The following is a 17,784-nucleotide window of genomic DNA, read 5'->3' on the forward strand; positions in this document are numbered from 1 at the left end:
CAATGACTACTTTCTCCACAATTCCAGCACTACTCCATGCAGACCTGAGATCAAATGTGTTTTCCTTCAATTACTAACTGCTAGTTAACTGCTAGCAAATTACTAGCTGTGGTTGATTGATCTTGTCTGGCGCAATGGAACCAATGGGATAGTACAAAAACTGTAAACCCCGCTCATCTGTCACTCCAGGTAGGCTCAATCAAACGCTCAAAAGTATTTGAAAGTTCAAGAACATTTTTGAACCCAGGTCGGATTCCATTTGGACTTTTTACACTACTAAGCCGAACCGGGATAGTGTAAAAAGGGTACATGTACAATACATGTGATCTCATAAGCTCATCCCGCCCCATGCAGACTTACGAGGACCTGCGGCTGACAGAGCGGGCCCAGCTGGTCCACACGGACTGACTAGAATCCTACAGGAGAAGAGCAGAACATACATAACAGTTGTTGCATTGCATCAACCAATAGTTGATTGCTATGTCATCGACTGCACAGTCAGGCATCAGATTGCTACAGTGCTTAGTGAAAGTCTACACATCCCCTTGCACAGTTTGCACATACTGCTGCCTTAAATTTTTATTTAAAAAGGGATTAAATTAGATTTTTTTCTTTCCGATCTACACAATTTACTCCACATTTTCAAAGTGAAAGAAAATGTATAAAACATTTAAAAAATGACTAACAATAATAACTAACTGATATCTTGATTGCAAAGGTCTTCACACCCCAGAGTTAATACTTGCTGCAATTGCAGCTGTGAATCATTTTGAATAATATTCCACCAATTATGTACAACTTTTAGGCCAACATATATCCATTGTTTTTGGTCAAAATTGCTCAGCCAGTTTGGTTGGAAAAAATTCTCTATACACTATCCTCTGGCATTATAGAGGCAGTGTCATGCCCTGATTAGTTTCACCTGTCCTTGTGCTTGTCCCCCCCCCCCCCCCTCCTCCAGGTGTCACCAATCTTCCCCACTTATCCCCTGGGAATTTATACCTGTGCTTTCTGTCAGTCTGGGCCAGTTCGTCTTTTTTTTGTCAAACTTACCAGCGTTTGTCCTGTCAGCTCCTGTCTTTTCCCAGCCTCTCTTTTTCCCGTCCTCCTGGTTTTTGACCCTTGCCTGTCTTGACCCTGTACCCGCCCTCCTGACCACTCTGCCCGTCCCTGAGCCTGCCTGCCGTCCTGCATCTTTGCTCCTACTCTGGATTATCGACCCCTACCTGCCATGACCTGTCGTTTGCCTGCCCCTGTTGTAACAATGAACATTGTTACTTCATCTCCGTCTGCACTTGGGTCTTACCTTGATACTTGATAGTCAAGAGTAAACTGTAGATCAGTGGTGGGGAAAATAGAAATTTAAGGCAAAAACATATAAATTGCAAGGGTGAGTAGACGTTCACAAGGCACCGTATGTCATATGATATGGTTAGCTGATAATTAAACAACTATCCAGACGCTGTGAGATCTGGCAGGCAACTGCAATGTAGTCAGCTTGGAACGCAGCCATAGTTTTAGCTGAACATATTTAAACAGTCTTCAACCCATATAGAGATATCGCTATACAGTATACATCTCCACGGTTTTATTACTTAAGGGCCCATGGCAGTCAAAAACATGTTTGAAAAGACTGACATTTCAGCCTGTTTAGGTGGGATGGCGTTTTGGCCTTCCAAGACGACATCACTACACAGTAAATGAGTTAATAGACAAATACGAAAGAATTCCAAACTGCTCTGCGAATAACAGCACATTTTCTCTCCTAGAAAACTTCTTCCTTGAGAAATTGCCCTTTGCTAAGAAGCTATTTTTTTATATATATATATTTTTTAACCATTTTAACTGAAAGCAATCACAGTTAAGGTACTTAATTGTTACCCAGAAATGAATTGATATTGAGATTTAAAAAAAAACAACTGCATTGGACCTTTAACATGTTTATAATACAGGAAATATAACTGCTTATACACAACATAAAATCTTACCTGATGTGAAAAATGCTCTTTCTGCAAAGTATCCAGGGGTTCCAAATCTGTAACAATATTGACATCAGAGGGTGTTTGGTGAAAAGATAATGGTGAATCGTCAAAAGCTGATATGAAGTCAGAGGGTTCTACATGGAGGGTTCTACATGGAAACAGAAAAGCCTTCTACCTGCAACCAAAAAGGGTTCTCCTATGGGGACAGCCGAAGAATCGTTTTGTAACCCTTTTTTCTAAGAGTGTAGGATATATCCATAGCTTTAGGTTTGGGTACATTCAGACATTTTGGGTAGAGCACTGTCATAGAGATGGAGTGCAGCTTTACAATGCTGTCACAGAAGTGATCTATGGCAAAGAAAGGTGTGCCCTGTTTCTGTCTCTATGGGAACTGCTCATTGACACATACTGAACTTGTTGAGGCTAGCAGATGCAGACCAGCACACAGGCTCTTCTCCCCTGCGCCTCCTCTTCCTGCACACGTCAGAAAGGTAAGAGTCCACCTGTTTCACCAGAGCAAAGAGGTCAATGAAGGGTCATCTCAAATCAATAAATTTACATGGGCTATACACAGCTTTACATGTACTGATATAAATAGCTATGGCTCCATTAGACTGGCACTGTGCAGGACCTAGTAGCAAATGGCTGATGCAGTTTGAGTCTATGATTGCACAGATTCAGTGTTCAGACGTCTGTCTGTCTGTCTGTCTGTCTTACAGCATCTGAAGAACTCCCCTCCAAAATCTTGACTGTTTTCCTGGCCTGACACCTCTCTCTGCTCCCTGAGGTCATCGCCAGGTCAGACGACTTGGACCACTCTGCAAAACACAACCAGGACAGGTAGAATCACTAGAGATGCATTGGGAAATGGATTAGTGGAATCTTTACTTTATGGGTATTGTACTTGTATATGGGTATGTGGCCAAGGTAACGTCAAGTTAACCTGTCTAAATAACTATCGTCCCGTAGCATTCACATCTGTACCATTGAGAACATCTTGACTGGCTATATCATTGCTTCGTATGGCAACCGCTTGGCATCCGACCGCAAGGCGCCACAGAGGGTAGTGCGGACGGCCCAGTACATCACTGGGGCCGAGCTCCCTACCATCCAGGACCTCTATACCAGGCAGTGTCAGAGGAAGGCCCTAAGGCCCTAAAAATTGTCAAAGACGCCAGCCACCCAAGTCATAGACTATTCTCTCTGCTACCACACGTAAGCGGTACCACTGAACAGCTCCTATCCCTAAGCTATAAAACTGCTTTTAATTTGAGAATAGTTTTATTTAACCTTTATTTAACTAGGCAAGTCAGTCAATAACACATTCTTATTTACAATGATGGCCTACAGCTAAATAGTTAGTTAAATAGTTAACCAATAGCTATATAGACCCTTTTTGCACAAACTATTTTGCCTCATCAAATACTGCACGCTGCTGTTACTGTATATTATCTATCCCATTGCCTAGTCACTTTATCCCTACCTATATGTACATATCTACCTCAATTACCTCGCACCCCCGCACATCGACTCAGTACTGGTACCCCGTGGATAAAGCCAAGTTATCATTCCTCATTTTGTATTTATTCCTTGTGTTATTGTTTTTCTACTATTTCTCATTTTTTTCTTTCTGCATTGTTGGGAAGGGCCCATTAAGAAGCACTTCATTGTTAGTCTACACCTGTTGTTTACGAAGCATGTGACAAATAACATTTGATTTGATTTGAAATGAGGTACATAATACAAATATGATGACAAAATAAAATATTGGGTTACTGAGCCTTCTTTGCACGTTGTTGCTAATGCTCACCAAGCATAAGAGGGTGGTACAGTACCTCTGCTTTTACTGCAGCCAAGGGGTATGTCAGCTGTGAAGCTCCGCTCCCCTGATAGGCAGTCGAGGGCGGGGAAAGAGGCTTGTAATGGCCTCAGGGAGGGATTAGATAGAGCCATGTTCTCCATGCTAGAGGAAGGAGAGCGCCTGTGTCTATGCGGCTGGTCCCTGGACAGACATGTCCATCGATGAGGACACTTCCTGCCCCACTGGCCCAGTCTGGAGCTAGCTGCCCCAGGGTCGTCATCCATACAGAAGGAAGGGTTCACCAAACCCATGGCCCCACAGCCTCTCTCGTCCTGGGGGTCCAACAACAGAAAGTCATGGCTAGAGGCCCTCGACACATCCACATTAAAGGGCTGCCCAACCTCCCCCTCTTTGTCCTCCTCCATGGACATCTCAGGGTCGTAGTAGGCCCAGGGTTTGCAGTGGGGGGGTTCCAGAGAACCCTCTACAGCCCAGGTCCAGGGGTGCAGGGGAGAGCCACAGTGGGAAGGCCCGCACGACTCACAGGGGGTCTTGTCTCTGAGCCCTGCACCGCCCAGGTGAGGGAGAGAGTCATGCGGGCCAAAGCCAAAACCAACCGGGCAAACCTCACCACCGTGATGCACCATGATACTCTGTACCTCCTCTTCCTCTTTTGTCTCGCCAGCCCCCCACCCCTCACGGCCACCGTCCCCCCATGTTCCAGGGTGCCACTCCAGTGGCGGACGGTGGCTGAGGGAGGTGAGGCCCCACAGCAGGGAGGGTGGGGTGCTGTGGTAGGCCTTGGGTGTGTGGCAGGGCGTGATGTCAATGTGGGGGAGGGTACAGCTGTTGGGTGAGTGGTGATGGGAGTGGGCAATTGGCCGGCAGTGTCCCAGGTGGGCTTCCTTCTGCTGCAGGCTGTCAGAGGCCGACAGTAGGGTGAGGGTGTCCACGGCCAGGGCAGACAGGACCTGCAGCTGGCCCAGCTGGCTGTCCAGCACCTGCAGGCTGTCCTGGATGAAATGGACCCTTTCAGACACCTCACCAATAACTACACCCATCTCCTCAGCCCTGTCAGGTCAAGGACACAGAGACATTCAGGGGAGTGACAAAAAGGGTATCTCTATGGCTATTGAAAACTCTATGGCTATCGAAATCTCAGTCTCACCTTTCTGCAGTGGCTCGGATCCTGTGGATCTGGCTGCAGAGAACATCTTGTTTTTTCTTGTGGAAATACGCTATCACACACCTATCCTCAAACTCATGAAGCCTCTTCAGCTCCTCTCGGCCGAGGTAAAGCTCTGACAGAGGGAGAAAAATAATACAAAAAAGTCCATATTTCAAACACACATACACTCACTTAGAAGTACTGTAGCATTTTCCTACCACGTGGAAATGCTTTGAATCAATACTAGCATAGAACAACAGCATAGTAGACTAAGGTTAAATTAGTTGTACTCATCCAAAAACACGCGCCCATACACACGCACGCACGCACACACACACACACACACACACACACACACACTCACTAAGCCGACAGGAGTCCCTCTCCTTCTCAGACAAGCCCCTGTGTTTCCGGTAAATGGTGGTCACACACAGGGTCACGTGACTCAGGCTGACGAGGGGCGGGGGCAGCCACGGCTTCTCCTGATAGGTCATAATGTAACGGTAACGGTTGTACATCCACAGCTTTTTGGACGTGGACTTCATTTTAAAGTAGACATTGCTGTCAAAAAAAAGATCCATAACAAACTGTAAAGCACTGAGAGATGCTGCAAAACCCTATTTGCAAAACCCTAGCATAAACAGGAAGACACAATCAGGCAGAGAAAGACAGATTCAAAAGACAATTTATATTTTTTAATGGAGGGTTTAGAGTCCCTACTTGAGAAGGGCAAGGAGGACGTTGACCATGATGAGGTACTGGAAGAAGAGGTAGACGGCCTGGAGGAAAGGGTGGAGGAAAGCCCCGGGGGCACACGGCTTGCCTTCTGCACAGGCTGCCATAAACACAAAAGGGACAAGGGGTCTCAAATGGCACCATATTCCCATTGACTGTGGCCCATGCAGGAGTTACCCCCACAACTCTGGTGTTGCAAGCAACTCCAACCAAACGGAAGCACAACTGTAACTGGTCACTGGTTAGTAGTTACTCACCATCTATTTCATCGGGGTACCCTTCTCCAAACATCATCCAGTACGGCTGGTTGACCACATCTCTGAGCAGGCTCCATGACGGAGCTTCGTCTGGAGACAAGATGGCCTTCCTGGACACCCCGAAACTCAGCAGCACGATGGCCATCATGACCACAATGTAAAACATGTTACTGGTCTGAGCAGATGGGTCAAGAACATAGAGGAAAATATTTTAAAATGGGCGATTCCACGCAAGCGGAAGTGGTAAATATTTTTGGTTATCTCAGAGTGTTCTGGCAATTCTCACATGGAAACTTAATTGAAAGGAAGGATGTTTGACATACTTTTTACATTTGTATCACACATTGTTTTTTGTTTTTTTATCACAATAAAATGTTCAATTTTAAGCCCTTTTTAGAACTACAGTGCATTCGGAAAGTATTCAGACCCCTTGACCCTTTTCCACATTTTGTTCCGTTACAGACTTATTCAAAAATTGATCAAATAAAAATACATCCTCATCAATCTACACACAATATCCCATAATGACAAAGTGAAAACAGGTTTTTAGAAATGTTTGCAAATGTATAAAAAATGTAAAACTGAAATACCTTATTTACATAAGTATTCAGACCTTCGCTATGAGACTCGAACTTGAGATCAGGTGCCTCCGGTTTCCATTGATCATCCTTGTTTTTACACCTGTGGTAAATTCAATTGATTGGACATGATTTGGAAATGCCCGCACCTGTCTATATAAGGTCCCACAGTTGACAGCACGTGTCAGAGCAAAAACCAAGCCATGAGGTCGATGTAATTGTCCGTATACTTCCGAGACAGGATTGTGTCGAGGCACAGATCTGGGAAAGGTTACCAAAAAATGTCTGCAGCGTTGAAGGTCCACAAGAACACAGGGGCCTCCACCAAGTAAAGGGGTCTGAATACTTCCCTATGCTGTGGCATTAGGGCTGGCACAATTACCGTATAACTATGTAACCAACGGTTATGTATGAAGACCACCATGAAAATAAAATAACCGTCATAACTGTTTTCTTTTTTGTGGAACGAACAGCTGACTGAAGAAGAGATGGCCAGGCATTTGTGCGGTTGAGCCCGTTTCTGCGGTAACATGGAATCTTTACAACATATTGAAACTTTGTTGCTCCTTGCTGAAACAAGCCTAGGCAACGCCCCGCTCCCTGCAGCAGCAGCACACCTAGAAATATAATGAATAGAACGGGCTTGGAAAATCTAAGCCTGGAAATGTGGCTAATAAACTCCCTCGCAATGGCTGGCTGGTAATTTCCATGGTAATCACATCACAAATCGCAAATCATAGGACATATTGATGGGTACACTTCCTGCTTTTATTTCCTGCTTTGATCCAATGGGTACACTCGCAATGGCCACCAGTACACCCATTATGCCATAATTTATTTGAATGGGGACGCCGGTTCTACTAATTCTATAATGGTGACCACAGTCATTTGGCTGACCAATAAATGTTATCCAAAATTCCATGACCGTCACATCCCTATGTGGCACAAGTCTGTTTTTTTTTATCCTGGTGCTAGGGGGTCACACAAGGGTGCACATTTTTGTTGTCCAAGCAACCAAATAAAATCCCTGATTCTCATCAACAAGCCCTTGATTCGCTTGATCAGATATTTCATTGCTAGACTAGATCTACAATGTGCATCCCTTTGGGTCCTTATAAACCAGGGGTATTCAACTCTTACCCTACGAGGTCCGGAGCATGCTGGTTTTCTGTTCTACCTGATAATTAATTGCACACACCTGGTATCCCAGGTCTAAATCACTCCCTGATTTGAGGGGAACAATGGAAAAATGCAGTGGAACTGGCTTTGAGTGTCACACTCTGACCATTATTTACATTGTTTGTTTCTATGTTTTGTTTGGTCAGGGTGTGATATGAGTGGGCATTCTATGTTGCATGTCAAGTTAGTCTGTTTCTATGTGTTTTGGCCTGATATGGTTCTCAATCAGTGGCAGGTGATTGTTGTTGTAGTTTCTGATTGGGAACCGTATTTCGGTAGCCTGTTTTGTTTTGTGGTTTCTGGGTTATTGTCTATGTGATGTTGCATGTTAGCACTCAGTTTCTATAGCGGTCACGTTCGTCTGGTTAGTTTAGTTAGTTTTGTTTGTTTAGTGTACTTCGTGTTTTTTTGTCTATAATTAAAAGTATGTATTCACACCACGCTGCGCTTTGGTCTCCTCAATACGACGATCGTGACAGAATAAAACACCAACAATGGACCAAGCAGCGTGGTAACGGCCAGCAGCAGCAGCGGCAAAGAACGCAGGACTCATGGACTTGGGAGGAGATTCTGGATGGCGAAGGACCCTGGGCACAGGGGAATATCGCCGCCCCAAAGCAGAGCTGGAGGCAGCGAAAGCAGAGAGGTGCCGGTATGAGGAGGCAGCACAGCAGCGTGGCTGGAAGCCCGAGAGGCAGCCCCAAAAATGTACTGGGGGGCGGCACACAGGGAGTGTGGCGAAGCCAGGTAGGAGACCTGCGCCAACTTCCTGTGCTTACCGGAGAGAGAGAGGAACCGGGCAGGCACCGTGTTATGCGATGGAGCGCACTGTGTCACTGCTATGCGTGTGCATAGCCCGGTTCGGTACATTCCAGCTCCTCGTATCGGCCGGGCTAGAGTGGGCATTGAGCCAGGTGCCATGAAGCCGGCTCTACGCATCTGGTCTCCAGTGTGTCTCCTCGGGCCGGCATACATGGCACCAGCCTTACGCATGGTGTCCCCGGTTCGCCAGCACAGCCCAGTGTGGGCTATTCCACCTCGCCGCACTGGCCTGGCTACGGGGAGCATTCAACCAGGTAAGGTTGGGCAGGCTCGGTGCTCAAGATCTCCAGTGCGCCTTCACGGTCCGGTCTATCCGGTGCCACCTCCACGCACCAGCCCTCCGGTGGCAGCCCCCCGCACCAGGCTGTCTCTCCGTCTCATCCCTATAGATGCTCCCACCCTGCCCAGCGCTGCCAGAGCCTTCCTCCTGCCCAGCGCGCCAGAGTCTCCTGTCTGTCCTGAGCCGCCAGAGTCTCCCGTCTGTCCTGAGCCGCCAGAGTCTCCCGTCTGTCCTGAGCCGCCAGAGTCTCCCGTCTGTCCTGAGCCGCCAGAGTCTCCCGTCTGTCCTGAGCCGCCAGAGTCTCCCGTCTGTCCTGAGCCGTCAACCAGCCAGGAGCTGCCAGAGCCGTCAGCCAGTCCGGAGCTGCCCCTCAGTCCGGAGCTGCCCCTCAGTCCAGAGGCGCTCCTCAGTCCAGTGAGGCCTTTAATTAGGGTCTTAGACCCAAAGTCGGAGACGAGGGTCACCACTCTAAAGAGGCCCTTGAAGAGGGAAATTACTATGGTGGAGTGGGGTCCACGTCCCGCGCCAGAGCCGCCACCGCGGCCAGATGCCCACCCAGACCCACCCCTATAGGTTTAGGTTTTGCGGCCGGAGTCCGCACCTTAGGGGGGGTGGGTACTGTCACACTCTGACCATTATTTGCGTTGTTTGTTTCTATGTTTTGTTTGGTCAGGGTGTGATATGAGTGGGCATTCTATGTTGCATGTCTAGTTAGTCTGTTTCTATGTGTTTTGGCCTGATATGGTTCTCAATCAGTGACAGGTGTTTGTCATTGTCTCTGATTGGGAACCATATTTAGGTAGCCTGTTTTGCATTGTGGTTTGTGGGTTATTGTCTATGTGATGTTGCATGTTAGCACTCAGTTTCTATAGCGGTCACGTTCGTCTGGTTAGTTTGTTTTGTTTGTTTAGTGTACTTCGTGTTTTTTTCCGTCTATAATTAAAAGTATGTATTCACACCACGCTGCGCTTTGGTCTGCTCAATTTGACGATCGTGACATTGAGTTCCAGAGTTGTGCTTGAGGGCTATAGACCAAGATTCTAAAAACACTGAGATTAAGTGGAGCTATGTATTTTATTTAATCTTTATTTAACTAGGCAAGTCAGTTAAGAACAAATTCTTATTTACAATGACAGCCTACCCTGGCCAAAACCTCTCCTAACCCGGACGACGCTGGGCCAATTGTGAGCCGCCTATTGTGATACAGCCCGGGATTGAACACTGGTCTGTAGTGACGCCTCTAAATCAAATCAAATCAAATGTATTTATATAGCCCTTCGTACATCAGCTGATATCTCAAAGTGCTGTACAGAAACCCAGCCTAAAACCCCAAACAGCAAGCAATGCAGGTGTAGAAGCACGGTGGCTAGGAAAAACTCCCTAGAAAGGCCAATACCTAGGAAGAAACCTAGAGAGGAACCAGGCTATGTGGGGTGGCCAGTCCTCTTCTGGCTGTGCCGGGTGGAGATTATAACAGAACATGGCCAAGATGTTCAAATGTTCATAAATGACCAGCATGGTCGAATAATAATAAGGCAGAACAGTTGAAACTGGAGCAGCAGCACAGTCAGGTGGAAGTTGAAACTCTGCGCTGCAGTGCCTTAGACCGCTGCGTCACTCAGGATCTCTATTACACTAACCCAGTAGGGTGCGCCTGAAATGGCTTACAAAAGTAGTGCACTATATAGGGAATATAGTTTTGTACGTACCCTAGATGTTAGCCCAAGGAAGGAAAGGCTGTACTTACCATCTTGGTGATCATGGTGAGGTAGTGTCCAGCGTGCTGGTTGACCGCTAGCAGGTCCAGCATCCGGACATACCAGAAGATGATGTCCAGGCAGTAGGTGATCCGCCCTGCCGTCCGGTAGGACCCGCTGTGCCAGCGCAGTGCCAGCCCCACCAGGAAGAGGAGGATGGCCAGGAAGTCAGACACGTTCCAGTACTCTCCGAACCACACCTTCAGCTTCTGACTGGGCTTCCTCGGCTCCGACATGAACACCTAACAGGCAGACAACCCACACATCTGTCACATTTACTGATTTATTTGACCTTTTTTTTTATCATAAAAAGCCAGTACACACATTTAGGCTGTGTCCCAAATGTGTTCCCTCCTTAAGGCCAATGGGCTGCATAGTAGTAAAGTAAAGCCATCTGTTTAGGGGCTGCTGTTGATTATCTGATTAGCCCTAAACTTCTAAATTAGAATGAAATTTGACTCAACAATAGAACATGTAGCTTGATCCAGCGGATCCAGCCATGGAATTGAAATCATACCTCTTTTGTCTCCCACAGCAATTCCTTGAATTACAATGGTGACGTAATACAAGACATTGTGTATGCATGTATTCTATGAACAGAATCAGAAAACCGCTCACACCGAAAATAAAAGCCGATTTAATGGGTGCCAGTGTTAGCCACTTTTCCTAATTAATTCACATTACATGTAGTCCATTCATGTTAAAGCTAGTTGTATGTGACGGTAAAATCTGAACTTTTGTCCGCATTTTTTTTGGGCCAGCTTTGTTTGTCTTGCAGCTACATATTTGAGTTGTACTGGTAAATTGAGACAGTGAAGTAGTAGGATTGGAATACTGTAGCTACCAGTGTGGTCGTCTGAAATTGGGGAACAGCTGTGGTATAACAGTTTAAACAGAAACGCGTCTGCAGTAGATGAACATTCACGGGCTAGTAGTAGAAGTACACTGAGTGGGTGCAGAGTAGAGGTCTGCGCGGGACTGATTAATTCATCCTGCTCCCGTCCGCAACCGCAGCTTTTCATACCGCACCAACTGTCTGTCTCTGTCCGACTCCCACCGGTTACCGCAAGAACTGGTCCCGAACACAAGTCTCGCAATGTGATTTGAGTCACGTAACGCAGATCACTTGCCAGCCATGGTCACTATAGGCAATATCAAAATGTGCAGAAATAACCTAAGAAATAGGTTAAATTAGCAGAGCTTCTCACATGGACCATTATATGAGGCTATACAGTCGTAGTTTGAAAAGAGCAAAGTTAGAGAAACTTTCAATTTCTCTTGAGCTACGTTTCATAGCCTACCTTTTAGGAGTGCGATGATTTTTAACGGAGACAAATATGAGTGTAACTGACAAAGGCCACAAGATGTCACCCAATTATTTTCCAAACACTTTCACTGGCTGCCACTGCTCTTGCTCAACAAAAAATTCCCTCTGTCTCATCACAACTTTTGGGGATATTTCAACAAAACGATGTTGTGGTAAATTAGACGTTAGATCTAGAATTTGTTTAAAAAAAATATACAAATAGAAAAGCCTTAAGGTAAATGTAGATAATTTGAGTAAAGTAGTAATATGTTGGATGAGTGTGTTGGAGTCAAACACTTTTAGGAGGACGATTTGCAGGCAGAGACAAATAACTGGGGATTCAATGTTAATTGAAGATGAAAACGAGCAATGCTTGCTCACCATGGCAGACTGTGTGCGTGTTGCGCCTTTTCCCTTTCAATGATGATCACATTTTTGGATTGCACATCGACTCACTTGCCCTCCTTCTTTCCATCACAAATATTTGTTTACGGACACTGTAAACAAATATTTGCGCTACAGTCCCATAGCCCTCTAGTGCAGAGGGAGTTTTAACACTTTCTTTACTGCAATACTGTAGCGGTAGAGGTTGTAGTAGTATGAGTAGCCTACAGTCTGATACTTAAAAAAAAAACTTTATTATATCAGGGAGTCATACTGAGAACAAGGTCTCTTTTACAGATGAGCCCTGAATTACAGAAATTAGTCAATTACAGAGGACAACCGAAGTAGGTCTAGGTGGTTTGGTGTCTGATGTATTGTTGCCTATGGAAACTGTCTGCATCAAAATGATGTCACAAAGTATGTTTTTTATGTAATAATGGTGAACAGAATAATTCAATCAGTGTTTGCCACTGTTGTTGAACCATAGCCTATGATTTGCAGTAGCATGATAATACAGCTTAATTTGTTGCCAGATAGTGTTTCTCAAGTAGGCTACATGGAGGTAAGTTTAACCAGGGGTTAAATGATAATACTGCAAAGTTGAAATCCATAAAAATATAAAATGTTATACCCATTTCAGACACAGCGCATCTTTCACTGGGGACGGGGAGGAGTTTTATCAACAGTTTTATCATTCCATTGTGATACAAAAAAGAGGCATCGGGAGTGCTTTAGGTCCATGTGGGCACCTCAGAGCGGTTGGGTAGGCTGTTTGGTGGTTTCAACCAGATGGATTTAGGACTGCGCCGGACACCACAGAGCGTGCAGAGGTACTCTTTATTTAACTGATGTAGCTGGCAAGGTAACTACTGTTTGACTTAACAGAAGAAGAAGAAAAATGTTTCCAGAACTGAGCTAGTAGTGTAACTGACATGTAATGTTCGCTAATGTTTCATCCCCTCTTGACTGAAGTTCAGTCTGAAGTGAATGAGCTAGCTTGCTAGTAGCTGCTGGAGGCTAGAGCTGAACTGGCTATCTGTCAGGTAGTTAGTTGTGTGTGTGTGGAAATGTTTTGTCCCGTTTCAACAGAAGTAAATGAACTTGTCTCGTTTTCGTCAGTGTACCATTGGAGCTAGCCAAAAGGGATGTCAAATCTATAATGTTTGCCCCAATCAGTCAGTATAGAAATGTAACGTTATTGATCTGTCAGCTTCCTCACAGCTAATTTCCTACTTTTCACACAGACACTGTACAAACAGCTCTACAGGCGTCACTGTCTTGGTGCACAGTCAGTACACTATGCTCATCATGTCTTAGCAGGATGAGATGGTGACAGGTGTCCCTGCGGGGTCAGACAGCCAGGGAAGACCAGTCTGAATTTTGCAGTATATTGTGACAATCAGTGAATGGATATAACGTTCCATCTTGAGTTGATGGGTAGGCTACAGTCTGGGATCTGGGAATAATGGTAATTTCAATTATTGAACCATTGATTCTATTCTTGGATAATATAATGTATAAACGTACACCAAGGTATTTCTTTGTTATGCCTCATCTGAGCAGGATCAGATGGTGACCAGGGTCTCAACAGGGTCAGGCAGCCAGAGAAGACCAGCCTGATGACACACAACAAGTAAAACAAAAATGTGAGGAAGACCTGGGAGACGCTATTGATGATGATGAATGGATCTGAGATATGTTAGAATGCCCAGTCATGGAGACTGTTATAAGAATAAACTATAGCATTTATAGCGGCTAAGAAATGCATTGCTATTAATTTGAAGGATGGTTATCCTCCCACAATGTCACAATGGATGGCAGAAATGTCCATTTATGATTTAATTTATTACCAGATTAAGGGCACACTGTGCAACTTTCATAAGGTCTGGATGCCTTATATGGAATACTGTATGACAAAGGAATCTGTACTGAAAACGGGCCCACGTCAAGGGAGATACCTATTTAGGCAATCTCTAGCTGCTGGGCTGCTCAGTCCTGACACTGGGGGTCTGTTGTACTGTTGGTTGTCACTCTGGCCTTGGTCTAACACACCTGAAACCAATAATGAATGTTTAACTAAGATCCTAAAGCTGAGTGGGGTGTGTTGGGTTGGGGCGGTGAACCCCTAGGGGCAGGACGAGGCGACCCAGCTATATTGTGTGCAAGTATAAAGAGCTCTACAGTACTATTAGGCCTACGATATGATTTACAGTGCCCTCAGTAATTCTTCTTCTTTTGGCTCAATGCTCAAAGTTTGGATTTGAAATCAAACAATGACTACGAAGTTAAAGTGCAATTGTAAATATACTTAAGTATCAAAAGTAAATGTAATTGCTAAAATATACTTAAGTATCAAAAGTAAAAGTATAAATAATTTCAAATTCCTTATATTAAGCAAAGAAGATGGCTCCATTTTCTTGATTACATTTTTTACAAATAGCCAGGGGTACACTCCAACACATCATTTACAAGCGATGCATTTGCGTTTAGTGAGTCTGCCAGATGGTAGTAGGGATGACCACGTGTTCTCTTCATAAGTGTGTGAAATTGGACCATTTCCCTGTCCTGCTAAGCATTCAACATGTAATGTTTACTTTTGGGAGTCGGGGAAAATATATGGAGTAAAAAGGACATTGTTTTCTTTAGGAATTGAGTGAAGTAAATGTTTAAAACAAAAATGTAAATAGTAATGTACAGATACCCCAAAAAACTACTTACAGTAAGTAGTACTTTAAAGTATTTTTACTTAAGTGCTTTACACCACTGATTGTTGAATTGTGAGGTGGCAGGTAGCCTAGAGTGTTGGGCCACTAATCAAAAGGTTGCTAGATCGAATCCCTGAGCTGACAAGGTAAAAATCTGTTGTTCCGCCCCTGAACAAGGCAGTTAACCTACAGTTCCTAGGCTGTCATTGTAAATAATAATTTGTTCTTAACTGACTTGCCTAGTTAAATACAAATTGTTTGTCAATTTCTCAGATTGTTACTACATTCAAAATGTGATAGGAACAACTTCCATCTGTCTGCTACAAATTGGTATAACTACACTCAAAAAATTAGGGGTTCTTCTAAGATCCCCAAAGTTCTTTGGAGAACGTTTGGGTTCTTGGCACTGAACATGGCCCCAAAATGTTCTTCCAAGAACCCCATTGGAGGTAGTTGGTGGGGGATCTTGCAGGAACCTAACTGCCCAACTGAAACATTTGAAAGAACAGCAGGTCTCGGCACTTACCCTAAATTGAGGAGGTCGTTACATTTCAGTTAAGGTTTGTCCCCATATGATCTAAATTGATATTGTTTCATGATGATACCATCTATCTTTTCATATTTGTGTCCGTCTTTCTAAAACAGAAAATGGACACAATTCAATGGATATCAATCAACAAAGAGGTAATAAGAATATGTTGACGGCTAGCTGTATTGCGTGCAGATGACTGAACTGCTCACTTTTGTGTCTGTGTCTGCAGGTACAGTGCCTTGCGAAAGTATTCGGCCCCCTTGAACTTTGCGACCTTTTCCCACATTTCAGGCTTCAAACATAAAGATATAAAACTGTATTTTTTTGTGAAGAATCAACAACAAGTGGGACACAATCATGAAGTGGAACGACATTTATTGGATATTTCAAACTTTTTTAACAAATCAAAAACTGAAAAATTGGGCATGCAAAATTATTCAGCCCCTTTACTTTCAGTGCAGGAAACTCTCTCCAGAAGTTCAGTGAGGATCTCTGAATGATCCAATGTTGACCTAAATGACTAATGATGATAAATACAATCCACCTGTGTGTAATCAAGTCTCCGTATAAATGCACCTGCACTGTGATAGTCTCAGAGGTCCGTTAAAAGCGCAGAGAGCATCATGAAGAACAGGGAACACACCAGGCAGGTCCGAGATACTGTTGTGAAGAAGTTTAAAGCCGGATTTAGATACAAAAAGATTTCCCAAGCTTTAAACATCCCAAGGAGCACTGTGCAAGCGATAATATTGAAATGGAAGGAGTATCAGACCACTGCAAATCTACCAAGACCTGGCCGTCCCTCTAAACTTTTAGCTCATACAAGGAGAAGACTGATCAGAGATGCAGCCAAGAGGCCCATGATCACTCTGGGTGAACTGCAGAGATCTACAGCTGAGGTGGGAGACTCTGTCCATAGGACAACAATCAGTCGTATATTGCACAAATCTGGCCTTTATGGAAGAGTGGCAAGAAGAAAGCCATTTCTTAAAGATATCCATAAAAGTGTCGTTTAAAGTTTGCCACAAGCCACCTGGGAGACACACCAAACATGTGGAAGAAGGTGCTCTGGTCAGATGAAACCAAAATTGAACTTTTTGGCAACAATGCAAAACATTATGTTTGGCGTAAAAGCAACACAGCTCATCACCCTGAACACACCATCCCCACTGTCAAACATGGTGGTGGCAGCATCATGGTTTGGGCCTGCTTTTCATCAGCAGGGACAGGGAAGATGGTTAAAATTTATGGGAGATTTGTCTTCCAACAAGACAATGATCCAAAACATAAAGCAAAATCTACAATGGAATGGTTCAAAAATAAACATATCCAGGTGTTAGAATGGCCAAGTCAAAGTCCAGACCTGAATCCAATCGAGAATGTGTGGAAAGAACTGAAAACTGCTGTTCACAAATGCTCTCCATCCAACCTCACTGAGCTCGAGCTGTTTTGCAAGGAGGAATGGGAAAAAATGTCAGTCTCTCGATGTGCAAAACTGATAGAGACATACCCCAAGCGACTTACAGCTGTAATCACAGCAAAAGGTGGCGCTACAAAGTATTAACTTAAGGGGGCTGAATCATTTTGCACGCCCAATTTTTCAGTTTTGAAAAATTCAGTTTGAAATATCCAATAAATGTCGTTCCACTTCATGATTGTGTCCCACTTGTTGTTGATTCTTCACAAAAAATACAGTTTTATATCTTTATGTTTGACGCCTGAAATGTGGCAAAAGGTCGCAAAGTTCAAGGGGGCCGAATACTTTCGCAAGGCACTGTATATAGACGAGGAGGCGTACAAAGGTATGTCTATTGGTATGTTATGCAGATCACATTTACCCTCCTCCTCCCTTACCTCTTCAATGAATATCCCAGAGGCCTCTACATTATGGACAAGGTATGTGTATTAAAACCAATATCAAAACAGTTTTTTTCATTCACATTCACCACGAAGACCAAGGTGTGAATGCTGTTTTGTTAAATACCTGTATAATACAAATGGTTCACATACCCTCCGTACAACCTGAAAAAAATAACCCCTTTCACTGGATCCTCAAAGAACCTTTTGGGGTTAATTTCTTTAACTACCCCCTTATTATTATCATATTATTAATAATATGCATAAAAAGAAAGAATATTTTAGTTGTCAGTGTTAATGATTTTAGTGGCAAAGCAGAATGAAAAAAATCCAAATATGAGGTAAACTCCCAGCAGAGCCCCAAGTCAAATTGGTGTTTCCTCTGGCGTGTTGATGATAATGTATTGATGTTCTCTGTATCTATAGTCAGAATGATTTTGT

At 44.2% G+C, this 17,784-nt stretch overlaps 1 long non-coding RNA gene across 1 annotated transcript; it reads left to right on the forward strand.

The window, feature by feature from the left end:
- The first annotated feature begins 12,925 nt into the window (after positions 1-12,925).
- On the forward strand, positions 12,926-14,012 carry LOC116374850 (uncharacterized). Its single transcript, XR_004210816.1, has 2 exons — positions 12,926-13,717; positions 13,813-14,012. It is a non-coding gene; the product is annotated as an uncharacterized LOC116374850 (long non-coding RNA).
- The last annotated feature ends 3,772 nt before the right edge of the window (positions 14,013-17,784 follow it).

Source organism: Oncorhynchus kisutch, linkage group LG8, assembly GCF_002021735.2.
Source record: "Oncorhynchus kisutch isolate 150728-3 linkage group LG8, Okis_V2, whole genome shotgun sequence".
Lineage (NCBI taxonomy): Eukaryota > Metazoa > Chordata > Actinopteri > Salmoniformes > Salmonidae > Oncorhynchus > Oncorhynchus kisutch.